This window comes from Phalangium opilio, unplaced genomic scaffold, assembly GCF_054372755.1.
Source record: "Phalangium opilio isolate 3A_F unplaced genomic scaffold, DU_Popi_V2 ptg000042l_1, whole genome shotgun sequence".
NCBI lineage: Eukaryota > Metazoa > Arthropoda > Arachnida > Opiliones > Phalangiidae > Phalangium > Phalangium opilio.
The window spans coordinates 7,492,184-7,499,665 of NW_028324166.1; the positions used below are offsets into that span (position 1 = coordinate 7,492,184).

General features: G+C 36.8%; 1 pseudogene; it reads right to left on the reverse strand.

Annotated features, from left to right (window-relative positions):
* Positions 1–1,339: 1,339 nt before the first annotated feature.
* Positions 1,340–7,276, reverse strand: LOC149678816 (kinesin-like protein KIF18B; annotated as a pseudogene).
* Between the last annotated feature and the right edge of the window lie 206 nt (positions 7,277–7,482).

Consider the following 7,482-nt stretch of genomic DNA (forward strand, 5'->3'; position numbering starts at 1 on the left):
GGCTTTTCGCAATTTCACACATATTTTAAACTAAATCCTAGAGGTCCGTGCACTCGAGCTGAAAAACTCGCGCATATTTTAAATCCTGAAGATCCTGAAGTTTTTGGTCTCTTGACAGCACGTACAAAGCTACGTTACATAGAGACCTAGGTTTGCGCGTGCTGACAACCGATGTTGTAACAGAGTATATACAAAATAAGCTGGCGTTCGAGATAGGGATTTGCCTATCCTGTAGTGTGAAAACAAATTTCCTCACGCGCATTCTTTATCCATGGTTCAGGAATTGATGGTGCCAGTCGTAAAATCAGAACAAATTGGTGAAAGCCCGTTGCTTCCAAAGCGAATTGAATTTAGCCAAAACCCTTTGGAAGTAACGAGGCGGCAGGCAGGGTCGTGCCAGCAGCGTCGACTAAAATTAAACTAAAACTAAACTTAAGACTAGTGAAATCCCTTCATCCACAATTGTCTCATTGTCAATAAATTCGGTTCCTTTCTCTTTAACAATAAAGTTTGTATTTATTTAAACTACGAGTAAATTCACAAGAAATGAACAAATTATGCAACATTTAGTTAATAATTTCTTAATATAACTTTCAAATAGTTTGCCCAGAATAGCCCCCCCCACCCAAATTTCAAACCCTAGCGGCGCTACTGGTTATTTCCATTTCTACTAAATGTTCGAAGGAAAGATTATTGGTAAAGTGGTTGTCTCATTGCGATCGAATTAAGTTAAGAAAAAAATGCAATACAAAATTAAAATTAATTATAACTACAAACACATTTCTTTTTGTTTTAAATGACACTTTATTAATTTTTAAAAACCATAATAAAATTGTAAATTGTTATAAAATCAGATAAATAAAAAAATATTTTGGGGTTAAAAACAAGTTGGTTTTTGTTTTAAAATTCTAAAAATGTATTTTTCTTCAAGGAGATTAGCAATCCTTTGCAAAAATGGCCTCGGCGTTTATACACATATTTTCCTTTTTTCTTAAACCCTTAGAGACGCTTAACATCCTTTCAGCGCTCTATAAAGAAAAAGACGTTAACTAAAAACAGTTCCTAGATGTTGATTAGTTCGTGTAATTTTAATTTAACCTCGTCTGTTTTAGTTTTTCCCACGTTAATGATTGAACTTGCTCGTGGCACTGCTCTTTCAATTTCCGCTTAATCTAAGAAAAACACAAAAACATTAGGGAGTAACAACTTTTACTTTAAACTAAGTTGTAGTTCACCGATAAAAGTTTGGCTTCACTTTCACAGTTCACCATTTAGCTCGACAAATAATGCGTCCAGAGATATGACGAAATCAGGATCTAATTCAGATGATTTTGGTGTTTCATTCACTAGAGTCGAAGATCGAGACGTTGTCACGACGTTCTCGAGATGGACGCTGTAAGCATTTCATTTGTAAGTCGAGTTTGATTTCCATGACACGAGCCGCGTATTTTAGCGTGTTAAGAGTGTCCTCGTAGGTTAATGACGAAGGGCTATAAATAATTAAGTTGATTAAACCTATTACTAAATAATAATTGGTGTTAAGGTTATTAAAATACCTAACAGCAGCAATCACAACTATTACACAGTTTTCTCCTAAACTATTTTTCAAAATACGCGTTAGTTTACTACTACTATAGGGGACATGGTTTCCTTCCTAGATTGGCAAGAAGAAAAATAAATGATTACTGCATTCATTAGGAGAACCCTGAAATAAATTAGCAATACCTTATAATCAGCTAGGGCATTTATACAATTTTCGAGTGCCAAAAAGGATTGATTTTTGTTGGCCCCTTCCTTCAGACGAGCTTTGCTGTGACTTTTCAGAGCCGTGGCACGTTCAGAACCAGCCAAATCCACCAAACTCATCTTGCCCAACTTCATACGTTCATTTGGTCCAGGAATTTTGTCTTTTTGTATCAAATGAATTTGAAAAACGGCGTGAGAGCGGGATGACTCGGCATTGGAGTCCGTCTGGTGCTGGGTTCGATTTTTATTGCCAAGACCAAGGAGTTCTTCGGCATCTTTGGGTTTGTGCATGGATAACCCCTGGACTTTTACCCCAAAACTATCTTCCCGGATTTGTAAAGGAACTGACGGTACTAATAAGTCTTTGATAGTTTCATTGTAGACCTGAGTAAGAAAACCAATTTGTTGACCAATCTAAGAAACAACGGTTAGTACCTCCATGTATGACACTGAGATCTCGCATTCCTTGTCCTCTACTAAACCCACTCCTCTGAACAGTTCCAAAACCATATGAAAGGATATCCTATAGGTTTTCTGCATTGCCTAACATAGTATGGGTTTTCCTAGCGCCATAAGCAAAGACTAAAATACGATAAATTTGAGACCCACAATAAACTTAATCACACACTAATCCATCCTGTCACTCGACATTACCTGAACAGTTAAACCCATTCATAAGACTATCAATAATTGGTAATGTGGCTTCCTCAAAGACAATTTGGTTGGGGCAGCTCCCATCAAAAACCCGGTCAAATATAAAGGTCTGATTGCGATTGACCTTTTTAGCAGTGTCTCTCCTTGCGTGATTTCGATCAACAGGACCAAAAACTAACAAAGTTCTAGACAAAAATACGATATGAAAATGGGTTAAATTAACTCACCAACAACACGGTATATTGAGATAGCTTGCCTTTCAGGAACTTCCAAGACTGATCTACTGTTTGCAGCAACTTCAGCCGAATTTAAGGGCCTAACCCTAACTTTAACGTTCATGCTATAACCCGAAAGCCAAGAACAGGGTGGCGAACTTGAACAGTTCTCGACTTATTTTAAAAACCGTGCCGATCTCTAGTTAATCGCCTTACACAGTAACATTAATTAGCCTTTCTTCCATTGAAGAAAACTTAATAAAAAACTTAATCCGCATAAAAAATGAGACGCACATCATTTTTTACATAAGTAGGTCCACCACTAAACATAACTTTTCAAATATTGAAGGTTGTAGCTTTTAATTTTTCTTTCTTTGCTCAATAATTGGCGCAAAAAAACATGGGGTCCGTTGTTTTGGTTAGAAAGTATAAAAAAGACGTTTCCCAGACTAATAGCGATATCCACTGACTGCTCCAAAGAGTGCTCTCAGGGTTAGGATGACGTAACTGCCCTCAGCGAGTTTTGGAGAGAGTAGTTTCGTCAGTGGAACACGATCGAGAGGTCCGAGCGCGCTCTGAATAATCAAAATTGGCGCCGGAGACAAAATTGTAATAAAGTGTGTATATCTTGACGCAAATGGGCTGAAACCAATTAATAGACTTAACATTTCAATTAATTTACAAAAAAATCTATTTTGAGTAATGATCGACAACGTCTCTGATATAATTATTGGTTTTAGGATGAAGGCTAGTTCTCACTTGGCAAGTAATCGCGGCGAATTTATTTTTCGCGTGGCGAAAAAAACCGGCGATATTTTAGTCGCTGGGGGAGTGGTTCTCATTGGGCGCGAAATTTTAAAAACGCTTCAGCGCTATTTTACGCATCTTAAGCCTAAAAATTCAAACTTGTATTCTATTTAATAATGAACCAAGTTATTTTCTTGTCCCCCTTAATAGAAATTTTTGACACATCCATATTTATCTAATAGAAACATAATTAATTTTAGCTAGCGTACGTACTTCACTCTTAAAAAATTAAATTAGAAGCGTACTTGCCTAAACTTACCTCTGTTATTTTCATAGAGATCAGAACATATATATTAGAACTCAATGGTTATTTTCATTCATCAAGTGACCAAGGCTTAAAATTGGCGACATAGCACACTCCCCCTTCCCCTTCCCACTACCTGAACCTGATTGGCTGAAGTCTTTTTTCGCCGAGCGTTTAGCGAAAAAAAATAGAACAGTCGCGTTGGGACTCTTTGGGGCGATTTTGACGGCGACTAGAAGAAAATTCGCTCATTTTAGTCGCGCGTATCAAGTCGCGTGGCGAAAAATGCATTTTTTCGCCAAGTGAGAACCAGGCTTTGAGGCGTAATATCTTTAAAGTAATGATAAAACCTCGTATTCTTCATCTTCAGAACTTTCAGAAGATGATTCCAGAAATAAATAAGAATAAGCGAGAGCCCGTCTTCTATGAGATACCGCGTGGTTCGCCATTTTATTTTTATTACGTCATACTCGAGCACCGTCGCTCCGTCGAATTTTTCAGAGCACGAAAGAGCAATTCTCGGGCAGATATTGGGGTCAGTGGAAAACGCGATTCTGGGCGAGTGTTGCACTCGTGTTCCCAGTGGCGGACGAAAACGCGCCGAGAGTGCACTTAGAGTGCTCTAGTGCAGTCAGTGGAAATCGCTATAACATTTGTTAAAATTTCAGATTTAATGCCGCAATATATTTCGGAAATGAAAAATCATTTGCGGTAAATCTTGGATTATATTTTCGTGAAAAACTGAACATATATATTGGAGCGAGTTTTTATTGCTCAAAATGTTATTCAAACAATTGAACAATATTTCGCATTCGAAGAAAATTAAAGCCTATGTAGTTGACGCTTTATCCGGGACGAGTTCCCCCTCGATGCGCTACTCAAATGAATGAATAGACCCTCGATATCCTAATGAGTGAATAGGGGGACAAAGTGGGGGTTTCGGGATGAGTTCCCCTCGATGCGCTACCCTAATGAATGAATAGCCCCTCGATACCTTACCCTAATGAGTGAATAGCCCCTCGATACCTTACTCTAATGAGTGAATAGCTCCTTGATGCCCTACCCTAATGAATGAATAGCCCCTCGATGCGCTACCCTAATAAGTGAATAGCCCTCGATGCGCTACCCTAATGAGTGAATAGCCCCTCGATGCCCTACACTAATGAGTGAATAGCCCCTCGATGCGCTACCCTAATGAGTGAATAGCACGTGGTCCCGAGGACCAGTAACCCCCCTTTTTGAATTTAAAAACTAGTTTAAGCAATTAATAAACTGGTTTTGGATCAGAGGAAGTGTGCTATTTCCCAGACTGAAGCCAAGTCAATCTAGCCAAAGGGTGCTTTCTAGCAGAGGACGCATAGTGGAAAAAGTACTATTGTAGAATTTTGTCCTTTCGGCAATTTTCGGCAGATTCAAAGTTGGCGGTAATTTAGTGAATGTCTTTCTTTCGAGTTCTAATAAAGTAGAATATAGATTTCCGAACCTAATGCAGACGACGTAAATGAAACTCAAGTGAGAAAACCTTTGGGGATTGCCTCTTATAAATCGCGGGTGCTGATTGGCTGGTAGGTCGGTTTACCAAAATTCAAATGCATATTTTGGATACGAAACTTTATTATTGTTTAAACTATCAATAGCTCATCAAAAAATCAGAAAAAATTCAGGGCGGCATATTTCAACATAAGGAATCAGAATAAAAATACTTAATTTCTGTCAATAATGTTCCTTTAATATTCACTGACTATACACTGACTATAATAACAAATTTAATATTCACTGACTATAATGACAAATTTAATATTCACTGACTATAATGACAAATTTAATATTCCCTGACTTGTAAGACAAATTTAATATTCCCTGACTGTAATGACAAATTTAATATTCCCTGACTGTAATGACAATTTTAAAATTAGCTGACCTTTCAGGGGAAATTCACAAATACTTCCAAAATCACTTCCTTTTCCTGCATTTCCAGGTACTGTGACAATCGTATATTACTTAATACTGTACGAACAATGGCTATTTTCGAAATACGTGACACTTTTCATTGCAGACGTTTAAAATGACCAAAATTAGAAGCATGGTGTTGAAAGAAACGTAAATTATAATAGGGAAGAGCATTGAGTCCAATGAGGGGATAGACTAATCTGCTGAATGTCTGAACGTCTGAACTGCTGAAAATAGTAGAATTCCTACTATAAAATTCTCCCATCCTACCAAACCGTAAACTGTCTGAACCTTTCTGACTATTTTGCTAAAATGCCGAATTCTGAACAGTGAACATTGAAAATAAAGTAAGAGATCGTCTGAACCTTTTTGACTATTTTGCTGAAATGCTGAATTCTGAACTGCGAACTTTGAAATTAATGTAAGATAGAGACCGTCTGAACGTTTTTGACTATTTTGCTGAAATGCTGAATTCTGAACCGTGAATTTTGAAAATGAAGTAGAATGGAGACCGTCTGAACGTTTTTGACTATTTTGCTGAAATGCTGAATTCTGAACCGTGAATTTTGAAAATGAAGTAGAATGGAGACCGTCTGAACTTTTTTGACTATTTTGCTGAAATTCCGAATTCTGATCCGTGAATTTTGAAAATGAAGTAGAATGGAGACCGTCTGAACTTTTTTGACTATTTTGCTGAAATGCCGAATTCTGAACCGTGAACTTTGAAATTAATGTAAGATAGAGACCGTCTGAAATTTTTTGACTATTTTGCTGAAATGCTGAATTCTGAACCGTGAATTTTGAAAATGAAGTAGAATGGAGACCGTCTTAAATTTTTTGACTATTTTGCTAAAATGCCGAATTCTGAACCGTGAATTTTTAAATTAATGTAAGATAGAGACCGTCTGAATTTTTTTGACTATTTTGCTGAAATGCTGAATGGTAAAATCAAATGTTTTCCAATAATTGTAAGAATTATACGTTGAAGGGTCTTTCTTTTTCCATCTAATTCTACGCCGCCTCCTCTTTCCTCTGGCAAGTGTCAAAATTACTTCATTCATAATCAAAATTAGAACGCTAGCCACCGTCAAACCAAGAAATACCTAAATAGTTTTAAACATATTTAAACTAGCATTTAAAAATAGATTTAGAAACATTTCACGATAGTGTATTTTAAATTTCTAGGAATTTGAAATATATGAATATTTTGTTTGAACACAAAAGAGGAAAACATTTGACCAAATTGTCGGATGGACCAACGCGGATGTTCTAAGATTGTGGAGTACTTGACTTTCACCTGCGCAAATGCTATAACAGTTCTTACCATATTATCAAATGGATGTATTCGCGTTTCGCCTGAGCCTTGGACAAGAAGGGGCGCTCCGGTGACAATGTGGGTCGACTTGTAAAAATTAGTTGTGCAAAATTTGTAAGATTTTGAAACGAGTTCTGAGTTCATTTCTAGGCCCACCATAATGATGTCCGAATTCTAAAAAATATAACCATTTGGTATGAGTGTGATTAGGTGATAAAAAAAACGTTTTGAAAATACTTACTTTGTCAGTTCCAAAAGTATCAAATTTAGAGCTGAAATACCTAATATTCAAAACTTAATTAGTAGCTAAAAACCTTCAAAATTCGGCAGTCAAAGTCACCTCATGTTCAACCATTTCCCAACGAAGTCTCTTACTTCTTTAGCGTAGAATAACACCTTTTTAATCTGAAACGCTCCCTGAAATTTTACTCTATTATTAGAAAAATAAAACTGGATGGTGTAGCCCATAATTAAGCCACATCGTTTACGTACTCTCGTTATACCTACTACAATAAATATACTTCAAGTGAAATGTGCCTTACTATATCGGT